Here is a 21,725-nt window from a genome sequence, read left to right as displayed (position 1 = left end):
TGGGTTCAATCCCTGAGTGGGGAAGATCCCCTGAAGCAGGCATGGCAACCCACCCCAGGATTCTTGCCTGGAGATTCCCATGGACAGAGGAGCCTGGCGGGCTACAGTCCCTGGGGTCGCAAAGAGTCAGACACGACTGTAGCAACTATGCACGCACGCATCATTCTTGACTACATGAAACATAATGAATAAGGAAATACCATCATTAGAACCATGCTGTATCAGGGCTTCCCTAGAACCATGCTGTATCAGGGCTTCCCTTGTGGCTCAGTGGTCAAGCATCCACCTGTCAATGCAGGACACGTAAGTTTGAACCCTGATCCAGGAAGATCACACATGCTGTAAAGCAACTAAGCCTGTGTACCACAACTATTGAGCCTACGCTCTAGAGCCTGTGAGCTGCAACTGCTGAAACCCATGTGCCCTAGAGCCTATGTTCTGAACAAGAGAAGCCACCGCAATGAGAAGGCCATGTACTGCAACTAGAGAGTAGCCCCTGCTCACTGCAACTAGAGAAAAAAACCCTGTGCAGCAATGAAGAACCAGAAGAGCCAAAAATATTTTTTAAAAAAACATTAAAAAAAAAGAACTATATTTGTGGAGCATGTAGTCATGCAGGGTACGAGGAGCACATAATTAAAGTAACTACTCTATGGTGTCTTATAATCATTGTCACCAGGTGACAGTGTGAGCAGTTGTGTTATTACTGAAGGGTAGAACATGCCAGCCTAAATTATGCCACTTCATATGTGGATTATTTCCAGCTGACGGCAATCAAGATCCAGAAGACTCAGGAAAAACTTACACCTCTCCCTTAACTACCTAAAAGAATTTAGATAGGGGGCCTGGCCCAGAAAAACAGCTATTACCATGATGTTATCTGCAAGTCTTACCTGCATGGCAGGGCAAACTTCTAAATACTACACATTATTATCCTATGAGTCACTATCTTCCCCTTTGAAGACCCAGGCCCTACTCCCACGCCTTAGCATAGGATGGCACATAAGCCTCAACTGTCCAACTTGCTCTTGAGTCTCTTATCACAGGGGATCCTGTATGTACCAACTTAAATATGTTTTCTCCTGCTAACTTGTCTTATGTCAATTTAATTATTAGACCAAAGAACCTAGTGCTGTGCTGAGTCACTCAGTCGTGTCCAACTCTTTGCGACCCCATGAACTGTAGCCTGTCAGGCTCCTCTGTCCATGGGGATTCTCCAGGCAAGAATACTGGAGTGGGTTGCCATGCCCTCCTCCAGGGGATCTTGCCAACCCAGGATCTAGGTTCAAATAACCTAGAAGAGAAGGGGAAAAATTCCCACACCTGCATTAACTTTCCATTGACTTGGTAAGACTAACAGAGCACACTTTTAAAGCATCTTCGATTTTATGAATTAGGTAAACAGATATTCCATCTCTCAGGAGTATCCTCTGTTCCCTACATTCTTTAAAAGCCTATAAAGTATTAAAGGCCACTAAATGTTAGCCACTTAGTTGTGTCCAACTCTTTGTGACCCCATGGACTAGAGCTCGCCAGGCTCTTCTGTCCATGGGATTCTCCAGGCAAGAATATTGGAGTGGGCTGCCATTTTAAGAGTGCTAAGAGCAGATAAATACAACAATAAATTAAACCAGTTTAGCAAAAAGCTACTTAAGTTTGGAATGTGAATCTTAAAGTAACACATTTTAACATGTTGTTGAGGGTTATAAACGACTAAAGGCATTACTTCTTTACTGGATGCAAGTAGAAAGCATGAGAAATGTCCCCAAATGTCTCAACTGGGAAATGGAGAATTTCTTCACCATCATTTGACAAATAAGAAATTAATCAAATCAATAAAACTTTAAATCACTCACAAATTGCTAGTATCACAAAATTAATGTTAGTTATATATAGCAGTGGTAATTTATTTCCTATATAACAAAAAGCTTGATCAACTCCTTTTAGAAGTAAGAATAGTCACTTCATACAAATAGATGCTAGAAAAGGAAGAGAATAAAAGCTGGCTGACATTTAAAAATCAATGCCTCTAATTACTATGCATATGCATTTCAGGAAGTGTGCCAATATATAATTTAGTGTCCCCCTCTTCCTCCAACTTGCCTATCTAATAACTACCTTCTAAACAAGAAATATCTTAAATATGTTAGTTACACAGCATATATATATTTTGCTTTTAAAATCTTGTTCTTTCTCATCCATGTACATATTATTCCTTACCATAAATTATACTACCACCTTCGTTTGAGTGGGTTTTAACATGTACCATAATTTAAAGGTTTGCTATGTGTAAAATAATTAATACTCTGAGAACAAAAATTCCAACTTATAAGATGGAACATTTCTTAAAATGCTTTTACCTTTCAAAAAATTATTTTGCCAGATTGTATGCATAATTATTGTCAAATAATAGGCACCGTTTCATTATGACAGGGTACTCATATGTTATACAGCAATCACATTTTAAATCCCAGAGTAAAGGCATTAATTCACCATTGATAGATGCACTTAAATGTATATGTTAAAAAGTATGTGTTAAGTAAAAACCCTGACTCATTTAGTACCAGGTAATTGTTTTGCAACTTCTGTTAGGTGAATATTAACATAATTTTTGTACAAATGCTAATAACTCCCAAAATATTTGCTTATAATCAAATGCTTCTACAAGGTGGCTACCAAAGAAATTTTTGGAATAAGAAGGCATTATTGGGAAAAAGAAAGAAAATCTATTAGAGCTTTTGAAAAAAGTAAAGATAGGCAAGACTGATGTTCATTTTGCTTCAATTTCCCAAATATAAATATTAACAAATATCTATTCTGGAAAGAAAGCTGCAAAATTATTTCCAGAAAATTTTCTCACATAAAGGAAAAATAAAACTTGGCAGGTAATAGAAAGAACATCATTTAAAAGAATCTCATTCATCATCATTCAGTGATGATATATCAGGCTTAGAAAAAACTGCTTTGAAAGGAAATTGAGTCTATAATTATTTCAAATTAAAAGTTTAAAAAAAGGCAAAGGGGATCTTTCTAAAAATAAGCTAAATAACTCAAAATTAACTGTTCTGTCTACAAGCCCTAATTACATTACCCACTAACTGATACACTTTTCAGCTGCAATAAAATACTTTGAAAAAACTTACAGTACCTTGAATACTGACTGACTTAAATAAACTCCCACTTCTAAGCCAAAGAGCAAGTTCCCCAAAGAGCAGACTATATCCAATACATTTAGTACCAGGGAAAAAGAGAAAGTCAAGGCACTCAGAATAGGATCAATAGGGCCCTTCTGAGTTTGAGAAAACGTACATCATTGAGAAGGCCTACATTATTCCTTGAGAGTTGTAATATAATGTAAGTAAAAGCAGCATATGCCATTAGGCACAGATAAAACATGAATGAGCAAATGAATGAGTTTATTATTATCCTTACAGACTTTTCTGTAGCCTACACTTTTCTCTTCTGGTTTGCTTTCTAAATACTTGTACACGAGTAACAAAATGCTCTAGTGCTTCGTGAAAAAACAAAATCCACCACCACCACGTTTAAATAAAGAATCTGTGTGTTGTTAGAAATAAACTACCTGAACATGATCTTTGTGAAATATACACTGACACTAATAACAGAAATAATAAATAAGACTGGGGAAGGATAAATAAGATGCTGAAGTAAACAAAAGAAAGCTGAATCATTTTGCAAAGGTATATATGAAGAAATGCTGTTAGCCACTGATATTCAGAAAGTAAATACTAACATAATGTGTAAGCATATACAGATGAATACTATACCACATTAAGGGAGCAACTTCAGAAAAGAGAATTTGGGCATATTCTGTAAGTCTACAAGTAAAAAGAACTGTATATAAATATAAGTCCTTGAGTTCATAAACTTGTTTCGCACAGGGGTATGGGTTAGTAATTATGAAAATACATCATATATATATAAGAATTTAAAAAACAAATATTCCATGGATAAGGAGATATAGATTGCTCATTGTGCAAAGTTATAAATAAGAAAAGGGGAGAGGCTAGAGTGAACATAATAAATAATATTGGATTAGAATCAAGAGGTATCAACTGGAACTCCTGGCTTTTAATAAATTCACAGATAGATAAAGATATAAATATAAGTGTGTGTGTACGTGCATGTCAGTATACAATACATTCCTAACTCTGACAACTGACAGGGTCTATAATGACACCCAGGAGCAACGACCCTGCTGAGGACTTCGATCTGTGTTTCCAACCATCAATCTTCACCAACTAAAACAAAAACATTTGGCTCTTTAGAGAAAAGGTTGATTTCTGGACTGAGAAAGGAAAATTATAAGAGCCTAGAACATCTTGTGGTACTGGCAAGTCAGGAGGTACGGAAAAGTGATGACAGTGCATCAAAAACTCACAGAAGCCGAACTGAAGGTGTTCCAACGACCAAAGCCAAAACAGCAAAATCCAGGCAGAGTGCTGGCTTACAACCCGTGGAGTGAATTACTCCTAAGTCTTCAGTAATATGAATAAGTATATCAGGAAGAAGGGACAGTGGTTCTTTACATTTCAATCCCTATCAATGCACCGAGAAAGAATGAAGGAAACTGAAATTCACCATATTTGAAATATTTGCCAAAATGAAATTGAAGAAATGTTATGATAACTATTGCTGCAGGCAAAAACCACTGAAAGATACTAAAACTAGAAGATGAAGGCAGGATGAGAAACATGACACTTGCCTAGTCTCAAAGTTCTTCCCCAGAAAACACTTATTAGTTACAATATATATACACACACAGTAACTTCAGGGTACAGAAATTCAGAAAACTAACCAAATAATCAAAATTACCAACATGACCGCCTTACCTGCCTTTCCCCCTCCACCACAACACAATGCACCTAGAAGGGCACTCTATCACTTCCATGGTGTTCTTCCCTAAAAGTATCCCCCCAAAAAGATCAGCCTAAGGGGCATTCTATGTAAAAACTGACTAATATTCTTGAAAAAGTGTCAAGAGCATGAAAAGCACAAGTGAGGTACTGTCACAGATTATAATAAGATTATATTAAAGAGACATGAAGCCAAACATAAAAAAATATAGGGATGCATTTATGTAAGTTTCAAAATCAGACAAACCCAAACCCCAGTGTTTGGAGTTGGATACCTAAGTAATAAAAGTATAAAAAAGAGCAAGAAAGCATAGATGTACAGACAACGGTCATCTTTGGTGGGAGAGAGGAGCTTGTGAATGAGAAATAGCATACTGGAGGCATCTAGGGTGCTAGCAACATTTTCCTTCTTGTTCTGAGTAATGGTTAAATGTGTGTTGGTTATATGAAAATTCATTAAGCTGTACATTTATGTTTTATGTACTTTTTTGTATATATATCTATTACATATATATATACATATAGTATTAAATGTATACTATAATACTATAAAAGGTCTTTATATAAAAAGCACAAAAAAAAACACAAGCAATCAGTAAGAGAATAATACTGACTCTTATATGAGGGGTACAGTACTAACTGGTATATCAACATATTTTAATATTCTTGTATAAACAGATGAGTGTTCTAAGAGATAAACTTCTAGGGAATCCACAAGTCACTCTATCTACTTCTTAGTGCATGCATTCGGGCTAAGTTGCTTCAGTTGTGTCCAACTCTTTGCAACCACATGCACTATAGCCCGCCAGGCTCCTCTGTCCATGGAATTCTCCAGACAAGAATACTGAAGTGGGTTGCCATGCCCTCTTCCAGGGGATCTTCCCGACCCTGCCTTAGTACTGGAGCTACAAATTCTACGGAATAAATATAATATGAAAACAGAGAACTCACATATCTGGGCATGATGGTATAATGGTTTTAAATGGAACGACATTAAAATTTTTTTAAAAAGAAACACAAGTGCATTAAAAATGTATAGATAAAATTTCTACTTCCAGCCAAGGATAAGGGTAATAAGAACTGAATTAGGTCCTACTCCCTCTAACCAACTAAAAACACGGTGTGGTACAATGGTTTTCAGAAATTGGTCAAAAGGTAGCACAGGTCAGTGGTTCCCATAGAAAGGAAACAAATAAGTGAGTCCTACCACTACCCCAGCTTACCACCTGGAGCTTTCAGATCACAGTGTCCATAAAGCCTAACACACTTACTATCTGAATCTCCAAAGAAAAAAATTGCCAGCCCCATTTCAAGACAAATGAAAGCACACATCTATGAGAAGACTTGTACCCAAGTCTCACAGCAGCTTTATCTGTAATAGGAAGACTGAAAATATAACAAATGTCCATCACACACAGGTGAAGAGATAAGTAAACTGTGACACTGCTATACAACAACAGGCTGCTCAGCAATAAAAAGAAATTGACTATTGATACATGTAACAATATGGATGAATCTAATGTTAAAAGAAGCAGGGGGAGAGAGGACACACCTATTGTGTGTTTCCATTTGTTTAAGATTCTAGAAAATGAATGCCAACAGCATGGTTGCCAGAAAAGAGCATGAAGGGTGTTGCAGGAGAGAGGGAGAGAGGGATTAACAAAGGGCAGGAGGCAACTCTACAGGGTGACGGACATGACCATTATCTTATTCCAGGAGTGGTCATTTCACCCTCAAAAATCTAACTGCACACTTAAACTATGTACAGTTTATCATATATCAATTACTCCTCAATAAAGCTGTAAAAAGTAATGTACAAACTTCACCTTCCAAATTTTACTAAATATATTTTAAAAAGAAACTCGATAAATGTTCACAGGCCACAAAGCAAATTCAGTCTATGAATAACTCTTAATCAATCCACCCTGATCATTCTAAATGGCAAGTTGGTTTTTTTGAAGAACTGCCTGTGCAAACAGGAAGCAGAAGAGTCTGAAAAGTGGATTTTAACAGGGAAATCATTTAACACATATAGTTCCCCACATGCTTTATTATCTACTAATCATTAAGAATTATGCTACAGTTTACTTCTACCTACAAAAGAAGAGAGAGGAGAATGATTTATATAGGGATTAGCCTCAAATATAAACATCTGAATTTCTGTGAACTTCATCATATCCACAAATTTTCACCTTTTTGAAAACTGACTCCAAGATATATATGTAAAGCACATTTGTTTACATACAAAAATAAGTGACTAAAACTTTCATTTCCTGTACTGGGAAATTCTGAATCTTATTTTATTTTCTCCCTCTAATTTTGTTGTACAAGTTTCCCTTGAATACTCTGCATAAGACTTTGATCGTCAGCCTTCCTTTCTCCCTGGGAAAAAGTAGGAACATTATGCTAAGGGGCCTTTTTTGCAGAAAAGTATAAAAGATGCCATGGAGACAAGAAACAGAGAGATTTAAGCTGAGTGGATATAATTCACAATCCATTTTTTTTCTGTCTAAATTATAGCACCATGTCACATATTACCAGCTATTTCAATAATAGCTATGATCAATCAAAGAGAGAAATGTTGTTTTTTAAAATCACAGACCCCAGAATGACTGAGACTGTTATATTCTACATTGAAAAGAATTACTGCATATCTGAATTTCAGCTTCATAGAACTCTCCACAAAATGCTGACACATGAACTGTAAAAACTACCACAAACTGCCTATATGTCTCCATTGATAAAATATACATTATATTGATTTTCTCTTTACTATTAATTTTAATTTGAATACTCTTCTAAATATTACATATGCATCCCTTTTCTTAAAATATAAATTATGGTAGATATTGAATTAGTATATTTTCATTGTTAAGGCACTTATTAGCTATCTTTATTAATTAATTCATTCTTTATCATTTTCAAGACTCCACTTATGAAAGTGCCTATTTTGAGTTAACAGACAGTTCCTGCCTTAATTCAGTGTATTCTTTTGTTCAGAGTAACTTCTGACTGGCTTAGTTTATAAAGTCCTTGAAGGAACTTTTTACCTAGTTGAATAGCTCATGTAAAAGAATTTAAACTATAACAATTCACTTTAACCTTTATTTTGATATCTGTTCAAAATACATTGATAATTAATGAACTATTTTTAATTACTTCAAATTTAAAAGTGACCAGAATACTATCAATTCAGTTCAGTTCAGTTCAGCTGCTCAGTCGTGTCCGACTCTTTGTGACCCCATGAATCACAGCACGCCAGGCCTCCCTGTCCATCACCATCTCCTGGAGTTCACTCAAACTCATGTCCATCAAGTCGGTGATGCCATCCAGCCATCTCATTCTCTGTCGCCCCCTTTTCCTCCTGCCCCCAGTCCCTCCCAGCAACAGAGTCTTTTCCAATGAGTCAACTCTTCGCATGAGGTGGCCAAAGTACTGGAGTTTCAGCTTTAGCATCATTCCTTCCAAAGAAAACCCAGGGCTGATCTCCTTTAGAATGGACTGGTTGGATCTCCTTGCAGTCCAGGGGACTCTTAAGAGTCTTCTCCAACACCACAGTCGAAAAGCATCAATTCTTTGGTGCTCAGCTTTCTTCACAGTCCAACTCTTGCATCCATGCATGACCACTGGAAAAACCATAGCCTTGACTAGACGGACCTTTGTTAGCAAAGTAATGTCTCTGCTTTTTACTTCAAATTTAAAAGTGACCAGAATACTATACTGCACATCAATTATTTGCTTATAAATCAATATTTATCCTTGATATAAACCTTGATCAACTAACAAAGGTCAACATACTGTGTGAGATAGTTTAACTTCAGTAATGTAACAACCATAATCTAGTCTAAGTATATTTAAGATGAAGTTCCAGAATATCATATGCTGGGCTGACAACAGGAAATTATGAGATATTCATAAGTAAGATATCACTGGATACTGTTGGTGATGCTATAAAGCATGATACTAAATGTTACCCATCTGCCTAGGACCATATTTTATAAATGACTAAAAGATCCTCATGCCTTTACAGTGAAATCAATTTGATTATTCCCTCAAAACAAGACAGAAGTCTGAAAACATTAGTGAAAGAAGCCAGTCACAAAAGGACAAATTGTATATTGCACTTATATGAGGTGCACAGCACAGTCAAATTCATAAAGACAGAAAGGAGAATAGCAGTTACCAAGACCAAGGTGAGAAAGAAACACACAGTTACCGTTTAATGGGTACAGAGTTTCTGTTTAAAATGATCAAAAAGTTCTGGAAACTGACAATGGTGATGGCTGTATTGTACTGGGTACTTAAGATCACTGATTTGTAAAATTAAAAAATGGTTACAGAGGTTGTTTCATGTTATGTATATTTTATAACAATTTTAGGAAGTCCCAAAATACCATTCCTAAAATACAAGTCTATCAACAACTTCAAACATTTTTCTCTTAGTGATTCCCAAAGAGATTGTTCCAGACCTCCTCCCATCTCTAAATCTCCTTAAATCATCTCTTTCTCCTATCATTCCAAAAACACTTTCATTTTTCATTGAGTGGAGAAGCCTTAGTCTTGAGGTATCAGTTTATCTATTTCCCAATTCATCTGTTCAGTTCAGTTCAGTTCAGTTGCTCAGTCGTGTCTGACTCTTTGCGACCCCATGAATCACAGCACACCAGGCCTCCCTGTCCATCACCATCTCCCGGAGTTCACTCAAACTCATGTCCATTGAGTCGGTGATGCTGTCCAGCCATCTCATCCTCTGTCGTCCCCTTCTCCTCCTGCCCCCAATCCCTCCCAGCATCAGAGTCTTTTCCAATGAGTCAACTCTTTGCATGAGGTGGCCAAAATACTGGAGTTTCAGCTTTAGCATCATTCCTTCCAAAGAAATCCCAGGGTTGATCTTCAGAATGGACTGGCTGGATCTCCTTGCAGTCCAAGGGACTCTCAAGAGTCTTCTCCAACACCACAGTTCAAAAGCATCAATTCTTCGGCGCTCAGCTTTCTTCACAGTCCAACTCTCACATCCATACATGACCACTGGAAAAACCATAGCCTTGACTAGACAGACCAGTGTTGGCAAAGTAATGTCTCTGCTTCTGAATATGCTATCTAGGTTGGTCATAACTTTTCTTCCAAGGAGTAAGCGTCTTTTAATTTCATGGCTGCAGTCACCATCTGCAGTGATTTTGGAGCCCCCCAAAATAAAGTCTGATACTGTTTCCCCATCTATTTCCCATGAAGTGATGGGACCAGATGCCATCATCTTCGTTTTCTGAATGTTGAGCTTTAAGCCAACTCTTTCACTCTCCTCTTTCACTTTCATCAAGAGGCTTTTTAGTTCCTCTTTACTTTCTGCCATAAGGATGGTGTCATCTGCATATCTGAGGTTATTGATATTTCTCCCGGTAATCTTGATTCCTGCTTGTGCTTCTTCCAGCCCAGCATTTCTCATGATGTACTCTGCATAAAAGCTAAATAAACAAGGTGACAATATACAGCCTTGACACACTCCTTTTCCTATTTGGAACCAGTCTGTTGTTCCATGTCCAGTTCTAACTGTTGCTTCCTGACCTGCACATAGGTTTCTCAAGAGGCAAGTCAGGTGGTCTGTTATTCCCATCTCTCTCAGAATTGTCCACAGTTTATTGTGATCCACACAGTCAAAGGCTTTGGCATAGTCAATAAAGCAGAAATAGATGTTTTTCTGGAACTCTCTTACTTTTTCCATGATCCAGCAGATGTTGGCAATTTGATCTCTGGTTCCTCTGCCTTTTCTAAAACCAGCTTGAACATCTGGAAGTTTGTGGTTCACATACTGTTGAAGCCTGGCTTGGAGAATTTTGAGCATTACTTTACTAGCTTGTGAGATTAGTGCAATTGTGCAGTAGTTTAAGCATTCTTTGGCATTGTCTTTCTTTGGGATTGGAATGAAAACTGACATTTTCCAGTCCTGTGGCCACTGCTGAGTTTTTCAAATTTGCTGGCATATTGAGTGCAGCACTTTCACAGCATCATCTTTCAGGCTTTGAAATAGCTCAACTGGAATCCCATCACCTCCACTAGCTTTGTTCGTAGTGATGCTCACATTCCAGGATGTCTGGCTCTAGGTAAGTGATCACACCATCGTGATTATCTGGGTCGTGAAGATCTTTTTTGTACAGCTCTTCCATGTATTCTTGCCACCTCTTAATATCTTCTGCTTCTGTTACGTCCATACCATTTCTGTTCTTTATCGAGCCAATCTTTGCATGAAATGTTCCCTTGGTATCTTTAATTTTCTTGAAGAGATCTCTAGTCTTTCCCATTCTGATGTTTTCCTCTGTTTCTTTGCATTGATCGCTGAGGAAGGCTTTCTTCTCTCTCCTTGCTATTCTTTGGAACTCTGCATTCAGATGCTTATATCTTTCCTTTTCTCCTTTGCTTTTCGCCTCTCTTCTTTTCACAGCTATTCGTAAGGCCTCCCCAGACAGCCATTTTGCTGGTTTGCATTTCTTTTCCATGGGGATGGTCTTGATCCCTGTCTCCTGTACAATGTCATGAACCTCAGCCAATAGTTCATCTGGCCCTCTATCAGATCAAGTCCCTTAAATCTATTTCTCACTTCCACTGTATAATCATAAGGGATTTGATTTAGGTCATACCTGAATGGTCTAGTCGTCTACAAATTCATCTGTATTTCTATACAAACATTCTTAGCCTTCCTTTTCATCCCCTTGCTTAAGCTGTCTAGCCCTCCATTGACTTAATACCTTCCCAACTTGAATACTTATTATTTTCTCCTCAAAGATCTGTAATCTTCTATTTTCTCCTACTCTGCCAATTAACAAGGAGGGTCACCAGGGCAGGAATGGCCATTCTGAAGTTGAGTCAACTAAAAATCACTATATAATGGATAACATTTGTGGAAGTAATCTATCCTGAGACAGATGACTCATAGATGAAGATTTCTAGGTCCTTTTTGTTCAGAGTGTTATAATGCTGTGGAAAGGGTGGCTGAAAAATTACACTGTATGTCTGATTCCCAACTTTGGTGCTTATTACCCATACAACTTCAGGCAACTCAATTAGCTCCTTTGTAGGCTCAGTATTTTGTTGGGCAAATGGTTATGACTTAACTTCACAGAAATGTTTTGAGGGTTAATTGAAATAATGTATGTATTTAATATTCATACACTCTAACCTAAATCAGTGGAATACATTAAATGACCCAAAGTATTTTTTCAAAATACAGGATGTTTTAAAAAGAAGAAAAAATGAATTGACTTGGATGAAATAATCTGTCAGAATGTATATGATGCACACATGTCTACATATAAGAGAAGAGGGAGAAAAAGAAAGAGGCAGATAGTCAGAAAGGAGGATAGAGACTGGCTGACAAAATTAGCAGAGATGAACTATCTGGATGCTAGAAATGCACTTACTAATGTGGAAGAGACCTAGTTTTCTAAGCTCTGGATGCAATATCCTTCCAAGATTACCTAACTCTTTTTCTTTGATCACACAGTCACAAAGGAATCTCTTCTGAGGACTGAATAAGTATCTGAGTAGTTAGAAATGATGCTGTAGACAGATGAATGTATGAATGTATATGGGCCTCCTTGGTGGCTCAGTGGTAAAGAATCTGCCTGCAATTCTGGAGAAACGGGTTCCATCTTTGGGTTCTGAAGATCCGCTAGAGGAGGAAATGGCAACCCACTCCAGTATTCCTGCCTGGAGAATCCCATGGACAGAGGAGCCTGGTGGGCTACAATCCATGGGGTCACAAAGAATCGGACACAACTGAGCACACACATGTATGTAAATGTATTTATGCTGCATGTGTGTACATACACATCAGCAGGTAATGATATACAGTTGACCCTTGAACAACACACAGTAGGGGCACTGACCATCAGCAAAGTGAAAAAGCTGAATGTAACTCACAGTCTACCCTCTCTACACAGAGTTCCTCATCTACAGACTCAAACTATCGTGGATCCTGTTGGACTGTAGTATTTTCTCTTAAAAATAGAAAAACACATATAAGTGGATCTGAGCAGTTGAAACCTGTCTTGTTCAAGGGTCAAGTGTATTACTATAAACTAGTACTGATAGTTACAAAGTCACAAAAACTATAATAATTATAGTTGTTACTGAGAACCTCATTGTACAAGGCCCTTTGCTAAGCTTAATTTTACATTACATGGTCTTCTCTCTGGTATGAATTTCAATTTGAATACTCTTTAGTGTTAGGAATTTAGATTTGTCATTTAATCTTGTCAATGAATCCCATGAGTTAGGTACCATTATTACCCCCATTTAATAGATGCAAAAGCTAATAGAAATTACTAATTTGCCTAAGAGCACACAACTTGTAAGAGGTCAAGCTGGGAATCAAACTGCTTTTCCTCTGGCTCTTTGTTCTTAATTCTCACACTGTACAGGCACTGTTCTTTAATAATTAAGAAGTTTGGTTAAGGATAATTAATTCCCCACAACACGATCAATGATGAGGGATAAAATCAGTTTGGGGTTTGCAAAGCGCTAGCCAACCTCTTCAGATGTGTGGAGTACCTCCTCCTCAGTCAATGTGCTTTACTTCTTTAAGAGGAGAAACAAAGGGTAAAAAAGAAAAGTCAACAAGGGAGGAAAATCAGGTCAATCCTCTATTCAATCTTGGCTCTTCCCCATCTTCCTTCTCTTTATGAAGTTGAACCGTTTACTATGTATTATTTACTTATGGTATATTTCCGACTCTAGGCCAGGTATCAGAGGCATAAAGATGATCCCTGCCTTGGGAACTCTCACTCTTCAAAAGAGGTTTGAAATATTCAAACTATAATAAACTGAGATAAACTGGCAAATTCTCTAACAGTTCCATGGAAACTACGCAGTGCAGTAATCTGACTGCTTAAGACTTTTAAACCCTGAAAGCAGAGGGTTGCAGATAAAATGCAAACTCACACACTGGTTTTCAGGGGCTTCCTTTAGGTGCATGCCCTCAATGTAAAACCCAATGTAAGACTGAAACCACTGATAAGAGTTTTCATATTTTAAGACTCTTATCAAATGCCATGAAGTGTCATCATATAACATTTTATATTATAATCCCAGACCGCCAGTACAGTACCCTGATACAAGGTGCATGATCAATGGTTGCTTGGTAAGTGGAAAAAAAAAATTTAAACAGAAGAAAAAAACCAAAGCAAACAAAGAACAACCCATATGTCCTTAGGGGAGAACCACCACTGAAATTAAGTTACTTAAAAAAAAATACTGAGAAATATAATGCAGATTTTTAAATAAATGAATATGAAGCAAATTTATATGTAGATGACTTTGCCATAAAATATTTTGATATGCTCAACCAAAACTGACAGCTGAAGTACTAGTATGATCTAAATAAGATAAGATTACATGGTTTGGGGGAATTTAGAATAGGATTTCCACAAATGAGATGACAGATGAGGCATAACAGAAATAAGGAAGGAGCTTAACAGGTTCTGAAAATTCTTCTTCAGTCTAGTTTTAAAAAAATAAACCTGAGATATTTATGCAAAATTCTAAAATGTTGCTGTATTACATCCTTACTAGAACCTAAACCATCTGAAAGCACCTGTGGCATAACTGCCAACAAACACTGTCTTACAAATGCTCTGATTATGAGTAGTAGGGCCCAAGGTAATTTATTTCTGAGCTCAAACAAATATTTCACTTTATTTCCTGAAGTTCTGTTATATTACTATTATAGAACGCACAAATTCAGCCTCCTTTTCACTTTCCATCAAGTGTTACTCCTAACAATTTTAATTTTAAAATAGCCTCTTTCTGAGACTAGAATTTCTGCATCAGGAGGGTGATTTGATACTGAATTACTGGGATAAGAATGGGGAAAATGGGAGAGCAGAGGAGGAAGGAGGAGTCAGGAGAACAACATAAGAGATACCAACAACAGAGGACTGCAGTTAAATGGCCAAGAGAGATTTAATCCGCTAATGTTCCTTGTCTTCAAAAGCATAAAAGTTGTTCTCATGACTTTTTTCCTTAATTAAAAAGAACAAGGCGGCGGTGGCAGGCAAGTAGCATGAGGCAAGTCTTAGAATCGATATGAACATCGAGTATGTCATAAATGCAGTGAGATGCCCTTTTAATAGGGAGGGAGAGGAACAGTAAGTATGCTTCGGGTGATTCAATGAGGTAAAGCAATGGGTTGCCTCCCTGAAATCAGATTAATTTTACAAGAAAGTGAAGTTGTCTTTACATTTTATATTACAAGGTACAGTGCTTATAAGAATAACAATCTCTACCATCAAAAAAACCACAGAGCTAATGAGAAGGAAAAGACACTGTGAATATATCTATTATATATAAGGTATCTAGAAATTGCTGCATAGAATATGGCTATTATACTAATTGCCAATATTTATTACTATATATGAACAATAGCACTGATAAGATTTCCTGCCAGATGGCAGGTAAGAAGGGCCTATTAATATGATTCTGTAATTTAAATGGTTACAAGCAGCAAACTGAAAACTCCAAAAACTTTCAACTAGTACTGTTTTAAAATAGAATTCTACTACAATACCTGACAACAGCAAGCACATTTCAAGTATTTCATAAGGTAAAATAAATTTAGTAAGGTAATATCAAGGTAGCTTAAAATAAAGCAAAACAACTCCGTATATGTGCATGCCACAAATAAAAGTAAAATCTAAAGGTGCACAGTTACTGCAGGAGATTAACTGTTTCACAAGTTCTTACTAACAGGTTAAGTTTCAACGTTTTGTCATTCATTAGAGAGGTACTCAAAAGATTATGTATGGCAATCTAAAGTGAAGATACACTGAAGAGAAATGGCAACTAGATCCTTTTTAGGCGCTACTGCCATAACTTTTCCAGAATTATCCAGAATACTTTGCTTTCTTTTTTTCTTATAGCACATGCTGTTTTTTAGTTGTTAAGCCGTGTCCAACTCTTTTGCTACTCCACCCGCCAGGCTCCTCTGTCTCCTCTCCACATCTTGCGTCTCCTGCATTGGCAGGCGAGTTCTTTAACACTAGTGCCAATAGAGTACATATAATATTGTTTATAAACTACCTACCAGTGTTGCTTATAAAGTACCTACAAAATTTGAATTTATTGAAAGTTTTATCCATAGTTTAAAAGCAATCTGACAAAGTGTAACTCAAACTACATAGTTACTTACAATGATGATGAGCACAGTACTTTGAATTATAACCATTTCAGGCTATGAAAAACACTTATAAAAACAACCTCACACATGTAATACAGATTGAAGTGAAATTTCTAATGGATCAAGTGTATGTCTGACTACAAATAGGATGGTTCACTTTAAGCTATGGATTCTTCATATATCTCTCTTAAGGCAGGGAAGAGAGTTGCTGGGTGCTGGGGGCAAAAAAGTTTAGTTTTAGAGGGCAGGAGTTTTGTCTCTTAGGTCTAACAGTTTATGAATGCAGAATAACAAAGATTTATGAAGAAAAAAATCTTTAAGGTAAAATATGTTTCTTGATCCCATGGGATTCTGATAAATCAGCCATACTGCTAGGCAGTCTATTATCTTCCCTATGGACTGTAGCCTGCCAGGCTTTTCTGTCTATGGAATTCTCCAGGGAAGAATACTGGGGTGGGTAGCCATTCCCTTCTCCATGGGATCTTTCCAACCCAGGGATTGAATCCAGGTCTCCTACATTACAGGCAAATTCTTTACCATCTGAGCCACCAGGGAAGCTCCTGGTCAAATGTTATGACTGATGAAAAATATTTCTAAAATATTATTAGTCACAGCTATGAAAAACCTTAGGAAGTACTACTAACATGTAGGACATAAAAGATGCAAAAGCAAGAGTGATTTCATCAAAGGATTAAGAAAATTATAGTGGGATCTTTATGACTTTTCAGGGGAAGAGAAATGAGGGTGGAAAGGACGAGGCAGACAGCAAGTGAACAAGTCTGAGGGCTTTCATTCTTTCAGGCAAGGAAATGGATAAGAACTGTTTCTCAGAAGATAGGTAAGCAGTTCTCTGAAATACGGAGCTACAAACCAGGTGTAATCCTAGCTGGTATCACTTTATCTTAAGACCCTTTCAAACCATGGCAAATGCTATTTCTAAAGCATTTATACCCTCTCCAAAGTACAAAAGGCCTTCAAAGTCCTAGGTACTCTGTTTTACCTTGGAACAATAGATTCTACCCTCAAGAATATTATTTTCTTAGTGAAATACACCATAAAAAAAATTAAGCTCCATAATTCAACATAATATGTTGAATACACAGCAGAATGACCAATGGACTCAGGCTCAAGAGGTCCACCAAGTTAAGAATTCCCCTTGCCTTATGGTTGCCTTGCCTTCCTCATGTTCTTTTCTTTTTTTCAATAGTATATTTGAATTGATACCATACCTATACATTTTGTAATTCAGGTTAAAGCTTAAGATTTTCCTGGACCAGGCAGAAGATTCCAGTGAAGGAAAGACTGGGGGAAGGAGGCAGCCTTTCAGACTATACACTCCAAGAGCTCTCTCTCCCACACAACTGTGACAAGCTGTTTCTTTCTAATCCCTGTTCTGCATCACTGAGTCCTAGGGGGTTTCTGCAGCCAGTACAGTTCACCCTAGTCATCTGGTTACCTCACTGATCACCATCCCCAGGGAAACAGCCCTGCTTTCCAGGGCACAAACCAAGGAAGGCCATGTGAGCACACAGCCTGGAAGAGGGCCCTCACCAAGAACCCAACCATGCTGGCACCCTGATCTCAGACTTTTAACCTCCGGAACTATTAAGAAATGGGAAGGGAGTCTCAGGGAGAAGCGATACATGTATGGCTGAGTTCCTTTGCTATCCACCTGGAACTATCACAACACTGTTTAATGGGCTAAACTCCAATATAAGATAAAAAGTTAAATAAATAAAATAAGTGTTCTTTATAAGAGAGTCCCTTGAACAGCATGGAGATCAAATCAGTCAATCCTAATGGAAATCAACCTTGAAAATTCATTGAAAGAACTGATGCTGAAGCTGAAGCTCCAATACTTTGGCCACCTGATACAAAGAGCAGATTCGTTGGAAAAGACCCTGATACTGGCAAAGATTGAGGGCAGGAGAAGGGGGCGACAGAGGATAGGATGGTTGGATGGCATCACCGACTCAATGGACATGAGTTTGAGCAAACTCTGAGAGATGGTGAAGGACAGGGAAGCCTGGCATGCTGCAGTCCATGGGATTGTAGAGTCAGACGCGACTTAGTGACTGAACAATAACAAGTGTTGTTTAAGTCATTCAGTCTGTGGTACCTGTTATAGCAGCCTTAACTAAGACACCCTCAGTAAAATTAAATGTACTTTGTAAAATGAATTTATAGTATGAATTTGTTAAGCAATAAAAGTGAACTTCTACTCAACCTGCATGGAAACTATACCCAGAATTCCAAAAGAGTCTAATCCAAAATAACAAGGTTTTATTACACTCAAGTATTTAAATGAACTATATGTGGCCTAAAGGTTAAGGCCTTTAGGTTTTCTCAATTTAAAAAATAACCAACAGAAATTATACAGGAGCTAGGATTCAAACACAGTATAGAAAATCCTGAAAGAAGGCCATTATAGAACAAAAGCACAATTCTAAGTTTGGGGTACTAAAGTTAAGGTATTTCTTTATGTGTCAAGAAAAGACTTTTTCTATGGATCTTTATTTTCCTAGCTATACAATAAAAGTTTTAAACTATAAAAAAAATGACCAATAGATTTATTATGATAAAAGGAATGGAATATAAATAAAATATTTGCATAAAGTGGCTACCTTATGTATTAGACACCAGATTTTAATTGTCTTTCATATTTTCTAAGTACTGTATTTAAAACTTTTCTGTAAAATGCTACTTTGCAACTATATTAATCTCAATAGAAAAGTACAATCTGTTCATGACTGCTGGTAAATAGAGGTCTAGACAGCAAATGATCTCTGAAAGGATGTTTCCATTGAATAAGTCCAAGACACTGTGTACTATCCTATTATACACAAACGTAAAGAGGACAATAAAACAACATGAGTTAAAGGAAATTTTTATAGAAAAAGTTATACTTCTTCTTCGTGCACAAGTTAAGAAAAAAGTTATACAGGTTTCCAAAGGTTCAAAATGATAACCTAAGAAACATACTTCACAGTGATTTTTAAAAAAATCAGATTAAGCTAGTGAATTCTTTCAGGCTTAAGGTAAAGAAGTCAGGTATTACTAATATGCTTAAATCTTTTCTTGGGTGGAACTGAAAATCTTTTTCAATGACAGTATATTTTCATCTACCATTTTACTTGTTTCCTTCATCATTTACAACTTTAAATAAACAGAAATCTAGTCATGTTTTTGAACAATCTTGAGACAAGCTTGAATCTTTCAATGCGCAGCCTTTCAGTATTTTGAACAAATAAATTCAAACTACCAATAGGTTTTCTAAAATGATTCCCCCCACAGCTTCAAAGACAAAGATTTTATTACAGCTTTGACACAGAAATTTGCTTTCTAATAATTATCTATCAAGACCATATACTATCTACATGTACACATTTCTATATTGAAAATAGATAACCAACAAAGACCTACTGTATAACACAGGGAACTCTGCTCAATGTTATATGGCAGCCTGGATGGGAGAAGGGTTTGGGGAAGAGTGGATACATGTTTATGTGTGCCTGAGTCCTTTTGATGTTTACCTGAAACTATCACATTTTTAATTGGCTATACCCCAATATGAAATTTGCCCAAGTTCATGTCCATTGAATCGGTGATGCCATCCAACCATCTCATCCTCTGCCTTCAATCACTCCCAGCATCAGGGTCTTTTTCAGTGAGTCAGCTGTTCGCATCAGGTGGCCAAGTATTGGAGCTTGAGCTTCAGCTTCAGTTACAGTCCTTCCAAGGAGTATTCAGGATTAATTCACTTTAAGATTGACGGGTTTGTTCTTGCTTTCCAAGAGACTCTCAAGAATCTTCTCCAGCACCCCAGTTCGAAAGCATCAATTCTTTGGGTCTTTGCCTTCTTTCTCATCCAGTTCTCACCTCTGTACATGACTAGTTTTTTGTAATTTTTCTTATAATTGAATTTTTCTAATTATTTAGGAATACCATATTCAAAAGCAGAGACGTTACTTTGCTGACTAAGGTCCGTCTAGTCAAGGCTATGGTTTTTCCAGTGGTCATGCATGGATGTGAGAGTTGGACGGTGAAGAAGGCTGAGTGCCAAAGAATTGATGCTTTTGAACTGTGGTGTTGGAGAAGACTCGAGAGTCCCCTGGACTGCAAGGAGATCCAACCAGTCCATTCTGAAGGAGATCAACCCTGGGATTTCTTTGGAAGGACTGATGCTAACGCTGAAACTCCAGTCCTTTGGCCACCTCATCGAAGAGTTGACTCATTGGAAAAGACTCTGATGCTGGGAGGGATTGGGGGCAGGAGGAGAAGGGGACGACAGAGAATGAGATGGCTGGATGGCATCACGGACTCGATGGACGTGAGTCTGAGTGAACTCCAGGAGTTGGTGATGGACAGGGAGGCCTGGCGTGCTGGGATTCATGGGGTCACAGAGAGACGGACACGACTGAGCGACTGAACTGAACTGAACTGAAAGACACATTGCCAAGAATAAGATAAAGCTTCGTCTGTATCTTGATAAACTGTACAATCCAGTATATACGCTCAAATATACATCACATATTCTGAGAAGTATATTTACAATACAAGAGTACTATTTAGCATGTATGATTAGTTGTATTTTAATAATAAAAGCTTGACTAATACACAAATTAACCTTTGGGTAGTAGTTCCCAGTCCATAGACTCCTTTCACAGATTATATCTCATTAACAATTCTATGCGATTCTGTTCAATGAGCCCTAACCTATCAATTCACTTTGGATAACTATTAATTTGGTACATCTTAATAAAGTTAACAGGCTTCATGTAACATGTTCATGTAGAGAAGCAGGTTTTAGCACTAAAGAGTTTAAACTAAAACTAAAGATTTTTAACAAATCTTTGAACACAGTGATCTTACCTATAAATATCTAAGTATATAAACTATTAAACAGAAAGGCTATTAGAACCTTTTGCTGTGTATGTGTGTGCTTAGTCATTCAGTCATGTCCAACTCTTTGTGACCTCATGGACCACAGCCCGCCAGGCTCCTCTGTCCATGGGGATTCTCCAAGCAAGAATACTAGAGTGGGTTGCCATGCCCTCCTCCAGGGCATCTTCCCAACCCAGGGATCAAACCCTGGTCTTCCCGCATTACAGGCAGATTCTTTACCATTTGAGCCACCAGTGTTAGTTCTCTCATTTATTCATTTTTGAGCACTACTATGTGGTAGGCACTGTTCTGGTTAGAATGATCATCTAGATGGCATATACTAAAATGGAATACATTTTAAAGTAACTGATCAGTGATCATCTGATTTTTCATCATGCAAATTAGAAGATTACTGAGGAAACAAAATCTTAATAATTCTAACCAGGTGAAGAAAACTATGATTAAACAATAAAACTAATTTGACAGCCAAATGAGGAATAAGCTGAATAGAAACAATATCAATACATCCACATTAAAAATCAGGTATCAGAATGGGGTCATGAGTTTATCTTGTCTTCACAGAACTGAATTAGATTCAAAACATGTACCTGAGAATAGGTAGTGTAAAACAATTTATTAGGTACTGTAGGGGTCAAGTTAACAGCTCACTATAATGTAAGGCAAAATACAACTGACTTTAATAGCAAAAAAATTATAGGATCTTGAAGGTAGAGAAGAACTAGTTTGGAGTGATGAATAAAGTGTGTAAGTCAGTTTAGTTATAGGCATTCCTAATC

At 37.2% G+C, this 21,725-nt stretch overlaps 1 protein-coding gene across 1 annotated transcript in view; it reads right to left on the bottom strand.

Moving 5' to 3' along the window:
* The window catches only part of RNGTT (RNA guanylyltransferase and 5'-phosphatase), a 237,060-nt gene that overhangs the window by 47,025 nt on the left and 168,310 nt on the right, over nucleotides 1–21,725 (bottom strand). The gene's annotated exons all lie outside the window — the stretch shown is intronic.

Source organism: Ovis canadensis, chromosome 8, assembly GCF_042477335.2.
Source record: "Ovis canadensis isolate MfBH-ARS-UI-01 breed Bighorn chromosome 8, ARS-UI_OviCan_v2, whole genome shotgun sequence".
Classification (NCBI taxonomy): domain Eukaryota; kingdom Metazoa; phylum Chordata; class Mammalia; order Artiodactyla; family Bovidae; genus Ovis; species Ovis canadensis.
This window is presented reverse-complemented; position numbering and strand designations above follow the sequence as displayed.